Source organism: Mus pahari, chromosome 3, assembly GCF_900095145.1.
Source record: "Mus pahari chromosome 3, PAHARI_EIJ_v1.1, whole genome shotgun sequence".
Classification (NCBI taxonomy): domain Eukaryota; kingdom Metazoa; phylum Chordata; class Mammalia; order Rodentia; family Muridae; genus Mus; species Mus pahari.
The window spans coordinates 78,171,582-78,190,966 of record NC_034592.1 but is presented as its reverse complement, the minus strand read 5'-3'; the positions used below and the strand labels follow the sequence as shown (position 1 = coordinate 78,190,966).

At 54.3% G+C, this 19,385-nt stretch overlaps 1 protein-coding gene across 3 annotated transcripts in view; it reads left to right on the top strand.

The window, feature by feature from the left end:
• The first annotated feature begins 297 nt into the window (after positions 1 to 297).
• Prdm11 (PR/SET domain 11) overlaps positions 298 to 19,385 on the top strand; it is a 70,567-nt gene continuing 51,479 nt past the window's right edge. For 2 of the 3 annotated variants that reach the window (XM_029536699.1, XM_021194759.2), the window contains exon 1: positions 298 to 347. The gene's annotated coding sequence lies outside the window, so the exon portion shown is untranslated. Of the gene's footprint in view, positions 348 to 14,188; positions 14,207 to 19,385 lie in introns of those variants that run through there. The other variant, XM_029536698.1, reaches the window with a different exon arrangement.

The following is a 19,385-nucleotide window of genomic DNA, read 5'->3' as shown; positions in this document are numbered from 1 at the left end:
CCTCCGCAGCGTCGCCCTCCCCGTGGGGCGCGCGGCGGGGACGCGCGAGCTCCCGCGCGGGGCCGGCTCGGGGGACGCGGGGCTCAGCGAGGCCCGGCTCCGGCCCCCTGAATTGGGGGGTCCGCGTCTGCCCCAAACGCCGCTTTCTTCCGTTTTCCATGTCATTTCCTGTACTAATAAGATGGTGGTCAAAGCAGGGGAGGAGAGCAGCAGCGAGTCGCCGCCGCGCTGCCGCTGGCGCTGAAACTTTGCCCGGCCGGGGACCCCGCGCGCGGCCGCCCCGTCCCGCCGCGTCCCGCCGCCCCGGCCCCGGCCCGGCTCGCCGCCCCGCGTGGGAGCCCGCGAAGGTGAGTGGGCCCGGTGGCCACCGTGGCCATGAACGTGAACATGGCTTCGGAAGACGCTGGGCGGCTCGCCAACCGGCGCGGGGGCCGCGGCGACGAGCGCGGGGGGGACACTGGGGAGCAGGGGCGCAGGCGGGCGACGGGGCACGGGCAGGAGCACTGGGAGCGGGGCGGGTCCCAAGGTGGCCGGGGCCCGCAGGTCGTCGCCACCGCCCGACACGGGCCTCGGGCGGCCCAGCCTCCGCCTCCTTCCTCCGCGCACTCGCCCGCCTTGTTCCACTGTAGCCTTTTCCTCGGCTCCGCCGCGCGCTGACGGACGCGGCCGCCGGCCAATGGGAGCGGCTGCTCCGGCCCGGCGTTCGCAAAGAGAACGCGTAGACAGGGGGCAGGGCGGGGCGAGGGCGGGATGCAGCCGCTGGCCTAGTTGTAGGGACCCGGTCGCCGGTGCTTCGGGGCCGGGCTGGGGGGCTTAGGGACTGCATGCCTCTCTGTGACCTGACGCAGGCCTGGGGCGGCAGAGGGAGGGCGTGCCTTTTATCTATTTTAAGTCTTGGTTGCGGCACGGACTCTTCGGGAATTCGCCCCTGAGTGTCGTCTCCACCCCCCCCCCCACCTCCTCATTCCCGGTCCCCAAGGTACTATGTGATGCAGAAACTGCAGAAACTTGGTGGCCAATGACCTTCCTCCGTCAAGGCCAGCGTGCCCTAGGCAAGTCGCTGCAGGGACTACTGAGCAGCCTTGGGCTAATACGGCAAAAAGTTGCTGGTGTCTTGAGCCCATCTGAGTAGGAGCTCAGACCCTTAAAATCAGTTAGTGACCTAGGGGAGGAAAAAGTCTGTCTTTTGTTTTTTTGACCATGGCTTCGTGTGGAGGACAGCCGTGGTCTGTGATTTAGAGTGATCAGGAGAAGCACGCCCAGTCCTTTGTGCGTGGGAACTGCAAGCAGTAAAGGGAGCCTTCTTTTCATCTTGGGAACCCTATAAACTTTGGGAGTTTTGTCTATCTGAAGCTGAGTAGTTTTCCGTGAAGTGTGATACCCGTGTCACCCCTGTCTCCTGAAGAGGAAGGCAGGGACTTTCCTAGGTCTTAGTTGATGGTGTAGGGTGTATGGGTCAGAAGTCCCATATCCCCCTCATCCCTGGGGAGCAGAGCATGCTCTCTGCTGGAAACCTTCTGGGCACATGGCCCAGACCCCCTGGTTTATTTAGTTTCTTGGAAAGGACATCTTCAGGATCCTTCCCACAGGGCTTTGGATTTTGCAGGGCTGTAGTTGATCTCTTCAAGGGGGTTCTCCTTCCCTGCTGTGGGTTCAGTACAGCCTGTGTGGGAGTCAGCTGGGAGAGCATTGAGATAGGATCAATCAAGTAGCTGGCTCAGGGTCAGGCTCCTGGTTTCAGAATCTAGAGCTTTGATCCTGGGCGATGCTCTGTGAACCATCTTGGGTATCACAATCGCCAGACCCCAGGCTGCTTCACCCAGCCCCTAACTGACAGTGTCCCTAAGGAGCCGGTGTTCTCTGGGAATGGTACCTTCTGAGTATCTGTCTTAAGAATGAGGAGCACTTGTCCCAGGAGCCCTTAATCTGTCATCACAGCCATCACCCCCAGCCTGAGTTGCTGGAGCTTTCTGGTCCGAATGTTTCTTGGGTTGGTTCTCTGAGGTATCGGATGAGAGTCTTTCATCTGGCTTACTCTTCACCTAGATTCAATGTGGGGTTATCAGAAAGCCTGAAAGAGGCAAAGCCTATTGGAGGAGGAGTTGGGGGTTTGGAGTTATGCTGCCTTTGTGGTCTCTCACTTGGGGATCTTAACATACTCCTGGCCTTCTTCCATAAGTTTCCTCCAGTGTTGATCTCAGTGTGTCTCTGCCTGCCTCATCCAGTCAGTCCACCCATCTCCAAGCCCAGGAAGCTAGCTCTCTTTAGTGAATCCAACCCATCCCGGCTTCCTAATTTCTCCCCACCAACACATTGGGGAACAGTACTGCCTGTTCCCAGGACAACTGTCTGAGATAAGCCACCTGCTCTTTCCCTGTGGTACAATTGGGGTCACCTCAGTCTCCCCAGTTCCTGCTCCTGCTCCCCCTCCAGTCTGCCTGGTGCACTTCTGATAAAGGATGACTCTGATAAACATGACTCTCCCTTTTCTTCAGCCTCATCTCCTGCCCTCCCCATCTCCACCTCGCTGTGCCCAGCCCAGCCTTCCCTGGCCAGTTCCTGGATCCTGACCTAGGATTTCTGAATGAGCGAAAGACGATGAGGGGCAGAGTGGTGTGGAAATGTCTGCTGGTCTTTTTTTGTTGTTCGTTCTTTTTGTTTTTTGTTTTTAGATTTATTATGTGAGCATACAATCACTCAACACCAGAAGAGGGCATTGGATCCCATTACAGATGGTTGTGAGCCACCATGTGGTTACTGGGAATTGAACTGGGAACCTCTGGAAGAGCAGTCAGTGCTCTTAACCGCTGAGCCATCTCTCCAGCCCCTGTGTCTGGTGGTCTTTATTGTCCTCCTAAAAATATTTCCAGTAAATCCAGGTACAGCACAGGGTTGCCTTTAGTCCTCTTATTCTAGGTCAAGGCCATGTGACTAGCTGGTGAGTCTGGGACCCACAGACACGTGTTGCTTGTGACTCAAAGCAGTTAGCTGTCAATGCAAGACTCTCCTAAGATCTCCTTCTTGGTGGTGTGGCATCTGATGGCAGGGTTGGAACTGCTTCTGTGGCATGCCATGAGCAGTGTGCCTTGGCGGTCCACAATAAATGTGCAGTACCACTGAGAGATAGATGTTTGTTGTTTGAAACCACTGAGACCCAGGCTGGTTTATTCTTACGGGATAGCTTATGTCACTTCCTCCAGGAAGCCTTTCTGGGTTAGGCTAAACTTGGGTTACAGGTGTTTCTGGTCTCATCCTTGTCTCCTTGGACTTACTTGGTGATGATCTTACATCGTCACCAGGCCAAGGGTCCTGTTTCAGGTGAGTGGCTTGTGTCTGAGAGCTGCTGGGTGAATGCCCTCTGTGAGCGCTTGGCCCTGACTGAGGACAGGCAGTGCGCCCCAAGCCTCCTTGAGCTGAGGTCCCAGCAGGAAGGTTTCAGATGCAGCAGTAAGTAACTGGCGGAGGGCAGATGTGAAGAAGCTCTTGGTCCTTGTAGGTGTCTGGACCCAGCAGCGCTGAGCTCTAGAGAACTATGACAGAGGATGAGCGAGATCTCTGCTAATCTCTACTGATATTCAGTGCAAGGGTGGGAAAGGATGGTGGTGACATCAGCTAGTGTCCCCGAGGGCTTACACCTGTCAGGCACTAAGCAGCTCTGTCCTGTATAGGTCAGTTTCTCAGGATGGTGTAACACCCGAGGCCATTTACTGTCTGAGGCAAGGGCATTCATTTAGCTAACAGTTTTGGACTCTGAAGGTCCAAACAGCATGGCCCTAGCTCCAGGGAGATGTCGTGGAGTGTTTCAGTGTGCTGAATAGCACTGTGGAGGGGCCTGTGACAGGGGAGATCACATGGTAAGACAGGGAGTCTGGAAGAAGCCTCATCAAATACACACACACACACACACACACACACACACACACACACTAACCCAGGGACCTCCTAATAGACCCCATGTCTTCAAATACTACCACCTCTTCAAACATGTGAACCACTATCACTGGGGTACAATCAAGTGCTAGCTGCTCCATACCACATCCCTGTTCTGGAGATACCCACAAGTGTTTCACAGATTGGGAAACTGAGGCTCTGAGAGGTGGGGTGAGAGGAATAGAGCTTATGGCACAGTCAGGATCAGAAAGTGGGATGTCACCTGAAAGCAGCCACTTGTAGCAAAGGCAGAGGACCCTGGAAGCTCCCTGGATAGCGTCTACACACACACACACACACACACACACACACACACACACACACACACACGGAGATGGGGGGTGAGGGGAAAGGCATCAGTGTGGGGAAGGGGCTGTGGCCAGCCTTGGAGAGGCGGTGGCTGGTGAGTGTGTGGGGGTATGAGAGGGTGGAAAGGGCATATCATAGAGCAAGCTCTATGAAAGTGTAATGTGGGGTGAGTGACCCTTCTTGGCACCCCTCTAATATAGACTTTTGAGCAGAGGAGTGCCTGGCCCAGGAGTACCTGGGAGTAGGGCTTGAGGGAGTGAAGCTGGCTGGTAATCTCCACCTCTGACTGGAGCCTGCAAGTCCTTGGAGGCCCCAGAGCCCCATGTTCTCAGAGTGGGGCCAGGGAGGGAGGGGCTTCTCGGCAGCTGGCCCAGGGGCCATGGCAGAAAAATAAGCTGTGCAGAAAGAAGAAAAAAAAAAGGAGCCAGAAGAAAGAAAAATGTGTGTTGTTATTTTTAAAAAGCCTATTTCCTACTGCAGATTTGCATCTGCTGATATCGAGGGGGCTGATGTTCACATACACAGTGTACCTACGCTTAGTGATATCTCTCAGCCCGGCACCCCAAAAAAGGAGGGGAAGCCTGAGCCTGGGTGTCATCCTGCTCTTTGTTCCTACCTGAAGCTTATGTATTCTTGTCGTGCCAGGCTTGGGGCCACCCAGTCCTTGTCTTACAAGTTCACAGGCTCAAGCTCAGCTAGGCACCAGGAAAGATGGTGGGGTCGACCAGAGCAGTCGACCCCAGTCAAGGCGCAGTCTCCTCAGTGGAGGACGCCTTCAGGATAGGCTTTGAAGGCTGGGCTGGATGCAGAGGAAGAGAGAGAGAAAGAAGAGAGGCATCCTAGTGGGTCAGGGCTGGCGGGCAGCCTTGGAAAGATGGTCTGTGGTTGGTGAGTGTTGGTGCAGGAGGGTGGGATGGATATCAGAGCACAGTGTCCTGGTCCTTCCCTCGGACAGGGGCTCCCTAGAGTACTGCTCCTCAGTTAGCTCTGGACTGGCTCCGTCTTCAGCAGCAGGACCGACAAAGCTACTGCCTTCTGGGGCACTTTCCTGTTTAGAACTGCAGCCCGCACAACTCCCCGCCTCAGCTTCCTGCTTTCTCTCTTTAGGAAAGATCTTATGCCTTACTCACCTGTTTTGTTTCTCTCTCCCTCTCTGTTCTTAGCCCTAAAGTATCTGGCACTTGGCTTACCTGTGAACTGTGTAGGGTTTAGTGAATGTGGCCTGGAAGCTGTGTGAAGTGGTGAACAAATGGAGCGTTTACTCTTCACAATGTGCCTTCCCTGCAAGGTCCCCTCGCTGTGTGTCCCCAGCCTAGGGTTTGAGACAGGGGGGGGGGGGCTCAGGGAGGGGGGAGGCTTCACTGTCCGCAAGCTGTGCAACTGGGATTTGTAGCTGGGTCACCTGGCTCCTGCCTTACCCTGACCCCCAGTTGCCAGCTAGGTTGGAATCCTGCTGGCCAAGAAGGAATTTGCGCACTGGTGGGCTGCAGGGAGCCCCCCTCCCCCAGGGATTTTACAACACATGGTGACCAGATCCTTGGTCTAGAGTGCACAGGCCACATAGAAGTGGTTGCAGAAGTGATAAAGAAAGAGGGGGAAGCCAGCAGCAGAGATGATTTACAGGTCGGAGTGGGCGGGTGAAGGCTCAGCTCAGGTGGGCAGAGAATCCTAGTGTTTGTCCTTTGGTTTGGGACCCGGCAGGGAGGGGGAAGCTGGGAAGAGACCAAGTTGGTGGGTTGGCATTGTGCCCTGCAGAGGACCTGTGCCACCTTTCTCTGAGCACCAGGGAAGCATGTCCTAGGCATGGACACAATCTTGTATTCCTTACCAAGGACAACGTACCTGAAAAGAGATGGGCAGAGGCCACACCCTCGGGCACTCATTCCACACACTGGATGCTGCTTGAGGCCTGTCTGGCTCCAGTTTCCTTTTCTGGCCACAGAGATGAGGGTGTCAGTCCCATCTCATATTCCGTGAGAAAAAAAATAATTCCCTCTATATTGTCAGTACCAAATTGAAGACACTGCTCCTCAGGAGGGGGTCGGCTGCCGGAAGTGTTTTGAGTACAGTTGCTTTTCCTATCCATTTATGGAAGGGGGAGCCTGGGCTCAGAGAGGTCGATTGACCAGCTGAAGGGCACACAGCTTAGACTCTTCCCAGTCACCCAGTGAAAGCTACATCACAAAGGAAGCCTTAGGGGCTACTTTATGTCTTATCTAATAATTCCCAGCAGGCATCTTTGGCGCTTTAAATCGGATTTGATAGGTAGGGTCTTGGCACAGCTGTTGTCAGGATCTTTTCCACCCTGGGAACCTCAGAGTCAGAACATAGTCACATTTGGCTAGACCAAGAGTCTCAGATGAAGTGATGATGGGGGAGGGGAGCAGACATGGGTCGCTGGCACCCTGCCTCCTGGCATCAGCTTCAGAGTAGAGTAGCGGTGGAGGGCTGGGTTCTGTCTTTTCAATGAGACACACCTGAACCTCTGGAGCTCTCTGTGGCCTGTGGAATTTTCTCTCCCTTCTGACACAGAAGGAAACCCAGCATTCTCTAGGTTCTGCCTACTCCCAAAACATTTATCCAAAGTCCCAAGGCAGGCTGGCTGCCTCGCAGGACACCCCATTGTGCCACTGAGGAAACTGAGTAGTCTTAGTCAGGGTTTCTATTCCTGCACAAACATCATGACCAAGAGGCAAGTTGGGGAGGAAAGGGTTTATTTGGCTTACAATTCCACATTGCTGTTCATCACCAAAGGAAGTCAGGACTGGAACTCAAGCGGGTCAGGAAGCAGGAGCCGATGCAGAGGCCATGGAGGGATGTTACTTACTGCCTTGCCTTTCCTGGCTTGCTCGGCTTGTTTTCTTATACAACCCAGGACTACCAGCCCAGGGATGGCACCACCCACAAGGGGCTCTCCCACTGTTAATCACTAATTGAGAAAATGCCTTACAGCTGGATCTCATGGAAGCATTTCCTTAAGGGAGGCTCCTTTCTCTGTGGTAACTCCAGCTTGTGTCAAGTTGACACACACACAACCAGCCTGTACACTGAGGCTCAGAGATCAGAACAGACCTTATAGGAATCATTTGCTTCGAAGAGGCCAGGCTCCAAATCCAGCCTTCCGCTGTGCCCAAGGACCTCCCTCCTGGATGTGTTTGTAGTAACCAGTGTCCATACTCAGGAAAGGGTTGTTAGTGAACACAGGAGAGCAGGCTATGGGTGGTAGGTGGTGTGACGTAAACTTGAGCTGAGCTGGTGTGGTCATATCTGAGAAGGTAGATGTGGAACCACCCACCCTCACCCCTCACCCCCCACCCCCACAATCCCAGAACTCCCAGACTGTTATCTCCTGCTTTCTAGAACTTTCCTGGAGGGAAAGGATGAGGGCCAAGAAAGGGTCCCGCTGCAGGGAGGAGGCCTGGTTTGAGAGAGCTTGTCATGCAGCAGCGCATGGGGACCCAGCTACAGTGGACCCAACATTGTCATGGCCTTCGGTAGGGTGTGACCTGGAGGGTGGGGAGCTATTGATGTGACCTGGCTCAGACCTCACAGCCCCAGCAGAGTCAGGGTGACTGGTCTTGTATGTGTCCCTGTGTATCTGGGTGCCTGTAAAGCCCCTGTGCAGATTAGCAAGGTTCCAGGAAGCAAGTCAGAGTAACCAGGGAGGTTGGTGTTTGCCAAGGATTCGGTGTCCCAGCCAGGAGGTGTGGTGAAGAGTGAGAAGCCCCTTACCTTAGGAAGGGGAAGAGGCGTACCAAAGACACTTGTGACTTAGTGCATGAGAGAACAGGACTAATCCCTCCCAAGAAATGCTGAGCCCCAGTACCAGCCATGCCTGCAGGAGGCACGTGTGTGTGCACAGCCCCGCCAGCCTCAGCTGCCCCACTGTGCCGATGTTATTGGATCCGGTTTGTAAAGGTGAAACGGAAGTCCAAAGAAGAGGTGACCCAGAGTCACACGGATAGGAGAGGCTGAGCGGAGATCACCCACTCTGGGTTGAGGATCTTTACGTGGGGTGACCGGTGACTTTCCCGTTTCACCCCTGAGCTGCAGGGTAGTGAAGCGAAAACATAGACCATGAAGAACAGTAGCCCAGGCCAGTCTGGGGCATGGAGGGCTCTTGGCACAGTGCAGCTGCATTGTGGGGTGGTCGGACCTATCTACCCAACACTTTGTCATCATATAGTTGACCAGTATCCCCTTGGGGTCTGCGAATGCAAGGACACTGCTGGATGGCTCTCCTTGGAAGGCAAGGGTGACAGCAGCCTGGCCTGTGCCGCGCAGGGAATGCTGGGTGGACCTCTGCCCTAGGTGAGCAGCTGTCGAGTCACTCTTCTGCTACAGATCCTTCAGGGGAGTGTCACAGGACTTGGAGAAACTCTTACTGCACCGTGAGGTCCCCCTGCCATTTTCACTGTAGTTTGCAAACGCAACCAAGGGCCACTGTTTGGAAGCTGAAACAAGGTGGTTGGGTTTTTTGTTGTTGTTTTGGTTTGGTTTTTTTGGTTTTTGTTTGTTTGTTTGTTTTTTAATCACAGGTAGTCTGCGCAGTTCTGGCTCCCGCCCTGACTATAAGTGAAGGCAGGAAGCGTGAGGGTTGACGTTGGCAATGGGGAAGAGAGTGCAGGTTCACTTCCCAGAGGTAGGGGAGCAGCTGAACACCCCTCAGGAAAAGCAGAAGTGTGCCTGTAGAGGGGAGGGAGGGGCATTTGGGCACCGAGAACAGGTATAGGAAGGCCCTTGAGCCAGTGAATGGCGAGAGGCCTTGGCATTTGGGAGAGGGGAGGAGATGACCCTAGAGACTGGAAGAACTTGTGTGGAACTACTGAGATCTTGATTGTTCCTCAGTAGCGGTGAGATGCAGCTAGCTTTGAGGTTGAGAACTTCTGTCCCTGTAGCAGGAGGCTCAGAACGGTCATGATTATTTAGAGGAGGGACAAGACCACCCTGGGGTGCAGTCCTTCTTTTTCACTGGGCTCCAGGGAGGCTGCACGCAGTGGAGTGAGTTGCCAGGAAGGAGCTCTCTGCCCATTCTGTGAGGTAGTCCTGGGTGGTGACCAGCAGGCCCCCAGGGTGAGACCACAGCCCTCCTGGGCTGATCTGGTCCTGAGCTTGTGGTTGCTGGCTGTGGGTGAAGCTTCACCCCCCCACCTCTAACACCAGAGCTGCAGGGCCTGACCTGGAGAGCAGCCAGTGGAGTGGCCAGGTTCTTCGCGGCCTGGTGGGGCCCGTGCACAGAGGAGGGAAGCTGGGGCTTGTTGTAGAGACTGGGGTTACCCGTGTTTGTGGCCTACCATCTGGAGAGCTGGGGTCAGAAGGGACAGTGGCCTGCATTGCTTCCCATGTTGATTTCCTGATGGCCAGGGCTGAGGCCAGCATTTCTGCCACACCTGGAAGCTGGGCCCAGCCTGCGACACTTCAAGGGAGCACAGCGTAGCGAAGGGGAAGGGAGCACGGCGCAGCGTGAAGAGGTTACTCCTTCTGCTTTCTCCCAGGCTCATTGCTGAGCTGGAGGGACCCACCTTGCCCTTGGTTTCTGGGAAGAACCCAAGGTGTGCCTGGGCCTGCATGTGGCCACAAGCCCAAGGAGGGGGGCTGCCCAGGAGGGAGCTGTGGGAGCACCCCTCCCACTAGCACCAGCCTCTCCCTTCTCCTTGGGGCCCTGTTAAGGGTGCCCCTGGCTCACTCTCTCTGTTAGTCTCCCAGACCAGCTGGGTCCTGCAGCAGCCTCAGGCTGGGCAGCTGCTGTTCAGAGGAGTCTGTGCTCCTGCAGAGTGGGGTGGGGCAGGGCCTTCTTCACCTGACCCAACTTGGGCTTCAGGCCAACCAGCCTGGAGTCACTGAGGTGCCTTGGTTTTGATGTGACTCTGGTCACACTGGAAGAGTGGCGCTCTCTGTGTGTGGGGGGGAGGCAGATTTTAGGTCGGTGGTCTCAGGTTTCCCCTGCTGCCTGCCCTCCCTGAAGCCGGCAGCTTCCCTGGTTAATGTCATGCAGGACTACCTCATGTCCTGTTTCTCAAAGGCCACCCAAAGCCTGCTCGGCAGGGTCCCCCATTGTTGCACCCAGGAGTCAGGGCTCAGTCAGGGGCTTGGTTTGACTCAGGCACCATTTAGTATCCCCTCAATAGCAACTCTGTCCGCTCCTCTCTTCTCTGTGCTTTGATTGTTTTGACACAGGGTCCAACCATGTCCTGGCTGCTCTGAAACTCTCTAGAGTGGCCATCAGGGTGGTCTCAACTTTGCAGGGATCTGCCTACCTCTGTCTAGAATGAAAGGCACATGCCACCACACCCAGCAAGTCTAACTGTCTTGGAGCCCAGTCATTGCCCTTTATTTTCTTGGTGCCTTGGGTCTCCCTAGAGTGTGGTTGTGACCGCTTGTGTTACTGGAACCACTGTTTTTCACAGAGTGAAAAACAGGTGAGCTGACAATAACTTATTCATAGCCAGCTTGGGAGATGCACCATTGGCCCAGTTGGCAGATGGACTAACTGAGGTTCCCAAGAGTTCAGTGAAGATGGTAGGGTCTTGCGTGGGTACTTGAAGGCAGAGCTGAGGCTCAGGTCTATTCCTCCTGGCTCTTCTGTCCACACTGGAGTTGACTTGAAGTAGTGATGTCATCAGTGTTTGACTATTACATGGTCCTGAGGTTTAGCTGGGTTCAGTCTGTTTGGGGTTAGGGTTCACTGGACAGTTAGGGCCCTTGCCTGGGTACAGTGTCACCGTCAGGTACTTAGCCCATGGACACCTTGTATGTTTGTCTGAACCCTGGAAGCTGGGCAGGAGCTAGGCAGCTTCTGGTAAGGAGGAAGCTGAGGTCACTGTGGAAGCCGGGGATAGGGGGAGGGTAGGGAAGGGCAGGCCGCCCTCAGTAGCCAGGTTGTTTTCACTTGTGACTTAAGTCACAATGGGACCTCCATTGCCCAGCCTCCCCCTCCCCAGGGTCTAATCGTGTGCACAGTGCTTTAAAAGGATTCCACATTGGGCTGGTGAGATGGCTTAGCAGGTAAGAGCACCCAACTGCTCTTCAAAAGGTGCAGAGTTCAAATCCCAGCAACCACATGGTGGCTCACAACCATCCTTAAAGAGATCTGACTCCCTCTTCTGGAGTGTCTGAAGATAGCTACAGTGTACTTACATATAATAAATAAATAAATCTTAAAAAAAAAAAAAAAAAAAAAAAAAAAAAAAAAAAAAAAAAAAAAAAGGGACTCCACATGTGTGTAGGTAGGCCTTGGGTCCCCGCTTCCCTAACCTGGCTCGGCAGGGACACCCAGTCCACCTGTCCATGGGGCATTGGACTTTTCTCTGATGCTCCCAGCCCTACTGTAGGTGATTGTATTGCTGTGGGGTGAGGTGGATCACCGGTTCCCAAGGCAGATCTTTGTGTCTTTTAAATTTTGTTGTACTGAGTTTTAACCCTATAAAGGTCGTACAACTATATATTTGCTGTAAAAGTGGAATGTTGACAAATAAGGCTTTCCTTAGCAGGTGGGCATTCCTGGCTCTTCCACAAGGCTAGCATCACAGTAGCCGTGGCCCTGCACAGTTCTTCTGGATTCAGTCTCGTAGTGTATAGGACACAGACAGCGAGAGTTGCCTGTAGTATTGACTATTCGGTACATTAACTTTCAACATTCTACCTAGAAAAAAAATCTGGCTTTTCTGTAGTGTGTGTGTGTGTGTGTGTGTGTGTGTGTGTGTGTGTGTGTGTTCATGCACGCACGTGCGCTTGCACATGCTGGGTGTGTGTACACATGTGCTGGTGCATGTAGAGACCAGAGGTCAGTGCTGGATGTTTTCCTCAGTCACTTTTCACGTTGTGACTCATGACTGCCAGGGTCTCTCTCATCTAACCTGGAGCTTGCTGATTTGGCTGGACTGACTGGCCAGCAAGCCCCAGGATACTCTCTATGCCTCCCCGGATTTCAAGAACACACTGGTGCACCTGACTTATTTTTACATCCCTAGGGTCTGAACTCTGGTCCTTATGCACAGCTAGCACTTTCCTGACTGGGCTGTCCTCTTGTTCTCCCCCACCAGCCTCCCTCTTTGCTATGTAGCCCAGGCTGGCTTCCAGCTCATTGGTCTTCCTGCTTCAGTGTTCTGAATACTGAGATTATGGGCTTGAGCCATCAAAGCCGGTCTGGCTCTGTCTTCAAATGGAGGCCTACCATCTTTCTAAAGACACTAATGCATAGTACCTGGAAGTCATTGTTATTTAGCCAGTCCCCTAGCGATAGACATCAAGGTTAGCTACGATTTTATTCCAGGGCTTCCTCGGGCCTCTCTGGAGTTGCTCTTGCTGGGTTATGGGAACCTGCTGTGCTTTAAAAATGTATTATCCGATATTTAAAATGTGTCCGTTAAGAGGTGGTGAAGAAGGCTGGTGATTTGGCTCAGTGGGTAAGAGCACCCGACTGCTCTTCCGAAGGTCCTGAGTTCAAATCCCAGCAACCACATGGTGGTTTATAACCATCCGTAACAAGATCTGACGTCCTCTTCTGGAGTGTCTGAAGACAGCTACAGTGTACTTACATATAATAAATAAATAAATAAATAAATAAATAAATCTTTTTTTAAAAAAATAGAGTTGATGAAGAACCAAACACCCCCCATGGACGCCAGTTATCCCAGGCTGGCTTCTTTTGAACTGGATGGAAAATCTGCGTCCTTGGCCCTGGTGTCTCCTCTCCTTCAGTCTTCTTTGCTGTCCTTGTTCTAGTGGGAGCCGCAGGGAGGTGCGGGGGCGGTTCAGAAGATGAGCGGCCTCTGGAATCAGAGTGCCCAGGTTGAAATCCTGACCCAGCTCCCCCAAGAGCCACCGTTTCTAGAACGGTGGCACCTCTGTGGCTTGGCCATATCCACTGTGAACCAGAAATAACAGCACTCACGTCATTCATTGGGCAGCCTTGAGTGCAAAGGGCTGGCCAGGCAAAGGGTAGGCGGCCAGCAGCGTCCCTGTCGTGGGGTTCGTTCACCATCGCCTCACTGGGCGCGGAGCCCACGTCCCTGGTGAGCAGCCTGGGTTGGCTCTCGCCTTTGTGACGCCTCCATTCCCCGGTCAGTGAGTGCCCCAGAGGTCTCTGCTGCCTGAGAATGCAGTGGGCGATCAGATTTCTACCCTGCTTGGCCCCGAAGGGTCTGGACTGGGGCCCGCAGAGAGGGAAAGTGGCTGTCCTGGTCATTTGCTCTGAGGAGATGGCCAGGAGCATAGCACCTAATGTAACCCCACACCGTGGACACATTTGCTGGTTTTCAATGGGGCCGTTGTGGCCATGGACTTGATCTCTGTTGGCCTGCGGGGTGGGCATGAGAAGAAAGCAGCTTGGAGCCAGACTTACCCCTGGGAGCTGGGTGTCTTAGCACCATGTTGGCCCAGGCAAGGGTTTGCCTCGGCCTCTGGAGAACATCATTCTCCTGGTTCCGTGTTGCGAGAGTGGCTTCTGACTCTTCCTTACACCCTGGCAAGCAGCAGTCTGCCCTGCCTGACCAGCTTGCCTTGTGAAACAGGTGCCCGGCTGTGGCCGTTGCCCAGGAGGAGAAACCAAGGTTACAGATTCCTAAACGACAGTCTCAAAGCCACCCACATGGTTGACCACTGGCAGGGCTGGGAGTGGTAGCCAGGCCATCTGGCTGTCTGTTCACTCCTTTCTTACAAGGCCACCCAATGTGATCATCTTGGCAGAGGGTGTCCAGCCGGGCAGCCTGCTTAGCCTTGCCTCTCCGGGCAGTGGCGTGTGGTCAGCGAGTGCAGACAGCTGGGATTACATTTTAAAAGCAGAGGAGTGTGTGGCTGGCCCCAGCCCAGCCCTCCCCAGCACCAAGCCACACACCCTCCTGGTGGTTGAAATGGCCAGCTGAAGAGTCACTGCTCCAAGGTCCTCTGCCCTGTTAGAGGGAGGACACTGGGGACTCCCAGGGAAGCACAGAACAGCCATCACTGGGCCAGTTCTCAACGGGGGAAAGTAAGTCGCTGAAAGACTAGCAGGCTAGAGGGTGCTGGTGGGTGGTAGGGCATCTGCTTGGCCTCTCTGTTCTAGCTGCTGGCTCCTGTTGGTCTGCTGTCACCTCATTCTGAAGGTACTGACCTGGCCTTGCTTGGAGTGAAGGTCGTGAGTATCGTGTCAGGGATTTGTACAGGGGTCTGGTCTCACACTTCGCTTGTGTACTGTGGCTTACCGGTGGCTAGGTGATGTTTGGTGCCTTGTGATGAGCCAACTACTCCTCAGAATAATCCATGGCGGCCGCTGTTGTTAGTTCCCATGTGTAGCTGGGAAAGCCTCACCATAAGCCCAGACTGGCCTCAGATTCACAGGCCTTCTCTTGCTTCAGCCTCCCAAGTGCTGGAGTTACAGGTGCCCTTGGCTAGCCCCATCCCAGTCTTACTTCTAACACAGGCGGTGTGAGCAAGGGGTCCATCAGACTGTCGAATAAGGGCTGTTCTGGGAGGCAGCGGTGACTGGGGGGGGGTCTTGCGGGAGTTACGTGGACTCTTTGCCCGCCAGTTTTGATGGGAAGAGGCCCAGCAGTGCAGTTTGAAAGCGCTGTACCCAGGGCCCGGCCACAGCAGCTGTGCTCACTCTGGGAGACCTGCAGCAGAGCCGATTGGAACTACGTCCTAGGGAGAAGGTGATGTTTCTCCCAGCTGGCCACACAGAAGCTCAGCTGCCAGCCCCTGGAGTGGAAGTGCATTCTCTCTGCAAGGGCCGCTGTGGGTGTTACTGGTACTCTGGGGCCAGAGGGACTGAGGGCAGACAGTGTGCTCACCTTCATACAGGACACATGTGTTGCCATTGAACTCTTTCAGCCTACAGTGCTCGCCCCCACCCCCACCCCACCCTGAGCCTATCTTTAACATGGCTCAGGAAGGTCTGGTAACTTACCTGACTCACTCGCCTTCAGATGGACCCCCCCGTCCAGTGTTCCTCATGGATTCCAGAAATGGAAACAGCTGCCTAGATGAGAGCTATACCCAGGGTCTCCACTGGGCCTGGTCAGTCCTATGAGTGACACAGCCACATAGACCACTGTATGCAGGGAGTCCTTCCCTCCCTCACCCACATTTACTCTGCACCCAATAGCAGGATCTCTACAATGGTATTCACACTTGCTCTGTGGCCCCACTCCCTGGGTTAGTAAGGGGTCTCCCTCCACCCTGCTAGTGGATAGAACATGGAGGGCTTTGCTGTTCAGAGTCCGAGACTGGAAAGCATGTAGTAGGTATGAGGGCTGCCATTGTCCCTTGTCACACTCACCTGAGGGCTGGAGATCAGGCCAAGGAAAGCAGGGGTCTGGGTTCAGATCCTGCTTAGTTGCATCCCTGTAGTTAACCAAGTATCCTCTCTGAGCTGAATCTCCCTCACCTGTGAACTCTGAGGGCAGCGGAATGGGCAGCTCACAGGAACCCAGGCATGTCTGCTTGCTGGAGGTCTGCTGCCAGGGAGGGCACAAGGAGGGACTTAGGAAAGCTCTAGAGCCTGTGCCAGCAGCCCAGGAAGCAGAGGCCAGAAATAGAAGAGCCCGGAGACAGGGGCTCCAGATGGCCAGGATGCCCTCTGCCAACCCCAGAGGCCAACCCAAGCCTGGACAGTCCTCCCTCCAGGGGCTGGTCACAGCATAAATTACTCCTTGGCAGGGCAGACTAATTTTACCTTCTTGTTTTTCACAATTCATTCCCCATTCGGGAACCTGTGAGAGAAATGGAAAGGGCTCTGCTAGTTGGGTGCTGGCATGCCATGTCCACCTAGGGTGCCCCGGGCTGTCATGATTTGGTATAAATGGTGCAGTGGATCCCAGGACTGGAATCCATCAGGTTGTTTTGTTTTGTTTTTTAACCATAGCTTATGTTGGCTTCTGTGGTGGAGTAAGGAGGTTGATGGGAAGGTGTTTGTCACTTGCTGGTCCAGTGTTGCGAGTTTTTGGACACCCCCCCCCCATCCCACCCCTGCATTGTGGTCACAGAAAGCCAGAGCAGGCAGGCACTGAAGGAAATGAAGCCCGATCGCCTCATTGTGCAGACAGGGAGAGTGGGGCTCAGCGCCTAAATGGAAGAGGTCCCAGGCTCACAGCAGCCCAGCCCGACTTGTCTCATTTTATAAAGGGACAACAGGAGGCTTCCCTAGTTCTGATCACAGCAGGGAATCTCCCTCTGCCACTTGTCTTCCCCGATTCTACTTGAGCTGCTCCTTGCAGGGACCTGGCTGCCTGTGTTCTCATTTCCGGCCTCCTAGACTTCTGGGAGTGCACGATGTCATCCACTTGAGCTTAGAGTCTGCGGGTTTCAGTGTAGGGATCGGTCCAGAGGAAGTCGAGCTGGCAGGCCGGCTGCATCCCAGGTCATCATCTGGGACTTGTCCTCGGTCTGCCACACAGGTCACCAGCTCCGAGGCCACCACAGCCTTCAGAGCTCATCTGTGCAGGGCTCCCACTTGCGGCCAGCACACCGCCACTGTGTGGAGCTACCTGCGCAGTGTGATCAGCCATCCTGACTGTAGAGAGCAGACCGCCCAGGCTCTCCTGCGGGTTCTTCTGTTTCTTTAAAGCTGGCAGAAAGAAAAGTTGAGATAGCAGCAGCTGCCAGTGTGCCACCTACACTTCCTTCCTTCCTGTCGCCTCAGGGTGGAGCAGGTTCTGCGATGATCACCTTGTGGGATCCTCTCAGGAAGGCCTGTCCTGGGCAGGATCCCTTCTTCTCTCAGTTGCAGTTCATCACCCGTCCTACAGGCGTGCCCCCTGGGAATAGTAGCAGGAGGCTAGGCTTTGTGCTGGTAAGACTCCATATGGCTGCTGTGCAGCTTCGGTCAATCCACGTAACCTCTCCGAACCTCCATCTGAAAAGCGAAGGAAAACTGTCTGCAAGGTCGTGGATTTTATGGAATTACCACCCGCCAGAAACTCAGCCGTCATGCAAAAATGGAATGCATGTGGCTCAGTTCGAGGTCCAAGAGGCTCCTGAGAGCTCCGGGCAGCATTGGATCCAAGGGCTCGCACAATAACTTCAAGACTCGGTCCAGCCTACTCTGCTTTCTTCTGGACTGGCTCCCCTCACAGGCAGCCACTGGAGTGAGGTTGTGGGTGGGGGTGAGGCACAAGCCTGGCAGCGGGCACAGCTGTTCTGCATCATTTTCTCTTCGTAGTGGTCTCCTGTGACACTCCACCTCTTCATCCATTGGCTGGGTCTCCTACCTGTCCACCCTGAGGCAACAGGAAGGAAGGAAGGTGCACTCATCACCGAGTATTGCTGATCCAGGCTCTGACTGCCTGGTCTTCACAATCACACACCTAACTCTCCCCAAGACACCAGGCAGTTGGTGCCAGAAAAAAATAAGGGTCAGGGTAAGGCATGCCCACGGGCATAGCAGCTGACCCATGAGGACAGGAACCCTGTTCTCTGGATTCTCAGCAGGCAGGACAGTGCTGGCATTCAGAACTGGTCACAAGGGAGGGAATGGGTGCCCCCCGCCGGGTTTAGAAGACACCCCACTCTGCCAGGGCATTGATACGTTAGAGCATCCCCTCCCACCTCCTTCCTGGAGGCCCGTGAGGAAGGTCACCTTCCTGGCAGTGTCACTGCTCTGCAGAGCCTCTTCCTTCTGAGCTTGTCAGTTCCACCAGCGCAGTCCCACAACTCCAGTCTGTCCCACAGGTGTGACAGGCAGACATTACAAGTGTTAGTGCCTGTGTCACCATGCAAACGCAGGCATATTAGCCGACGTCATCCCCCTTGGTCTCCTTCATCTGTAAGCTTCAGTAGCTCCTCACACCACTTGTCCTTTTGAAGCAGAGCTCCTGCCCTGTCACCCATAGGAAGGGAACAGTGAGGAGTGAGAGCATGCATACAGTAGGTGCTTGTAAAAGGCAGGGCCCGTCTGCATCACTCCAAGCCAGGATCTCTGCCAACGCATGGGTCTGTACGTGAGCCCTTCCACCTTCGTGGAAAAACTGTTTACTCTGGTGTTTATACATGACTACCACACACACACACACACACACACACACACACGAGTCATAGAAGAATCCCAGGATCATAGTGTTAGTACTAGAGTACAAAGGATCAGAACAACTTTATTGCCAGCAGCTCAGCACACAGTAGGATCCCCCTGCATGGCAGATGACTGCGTAAGCAGGGCAGGTAGATCACCGTGCCCTCAAATCACAGGGGAGAATGCTGGGTAGGGGAAGAGCCCAGGGTTGAGGGCTCAGCACCTTCCATTGCAAACAGAGAAGACAACGTCTGTCTTCTGGAAGCCGTCAGGTACATGCTCAAAGTCCCCTTGACCTACTTTATTACTATGTGACCCGTGGCAGAAATGGTTTGGGGGCCAGAGAACAGGAAGCCCTTACAGCCAGAGATGCTCTGTGGAGATGTTGCAAGGATGCCCAGAACTCAGGCGAGCAGCCCTACCCCATCTTGAGCACGCAGTTGGACAGTCCCCTAAACCAGGCATGTTAGACAGACCGTGGGTCAGGAAGTCAGGGGTGGAGCCTAGGGTTCTGTTTAACCAGCGAGCTCACCTCTCACCTCACCTCACCAACGGCTCAGAGCCACTCAGTACCTGCGAGTCCATCTGAGTACCAGAGCCATTCTGAGCGTGCTACCAATGGTATTGTATATTTGAAAATGGATTTCTTTGTCTATGTGTGTGTACACATGTGTGTGGGTGCACACGTGCTGTGGTGTATATGTGTGGGTCAGAAGATAACTTGAGTCAGTCCGCTCCTTCCACCATGTTGTGCCTGGGGATTGAGCTCAAGTCATCAGGCTTGGCAAGAAGGACCTGAAGGGCCTTTACTCATTGAGCTCCGAGTACATTTCGCACAGCAACCTTATCAAGTAGATGTCCACAGGTCCAGAGAGGTTCAGGCACCTCCGCAGTCGCACTACAATAACTTGAAGCATCATGGAGTGCTCTTCTCATCAGCCATTCTGTTTCAGGTCCTGCTGCCAACACGGAGGAGACCATGCGTCCCAGAGCCTGTTGTGTGTTCACTTTGCACCAAGCCCTGTTCTGGCTGCAGGGGATGCAGCAAGGGACAGGATAGATAAGCATCTTCACTTCCTGGAGTCTGCGTTCTAGTTGGGGAGAGGCAGGGGCCGATCTTATAAATAAATACCGTGCACATTGGAGAACGGTGTGGTCGGCA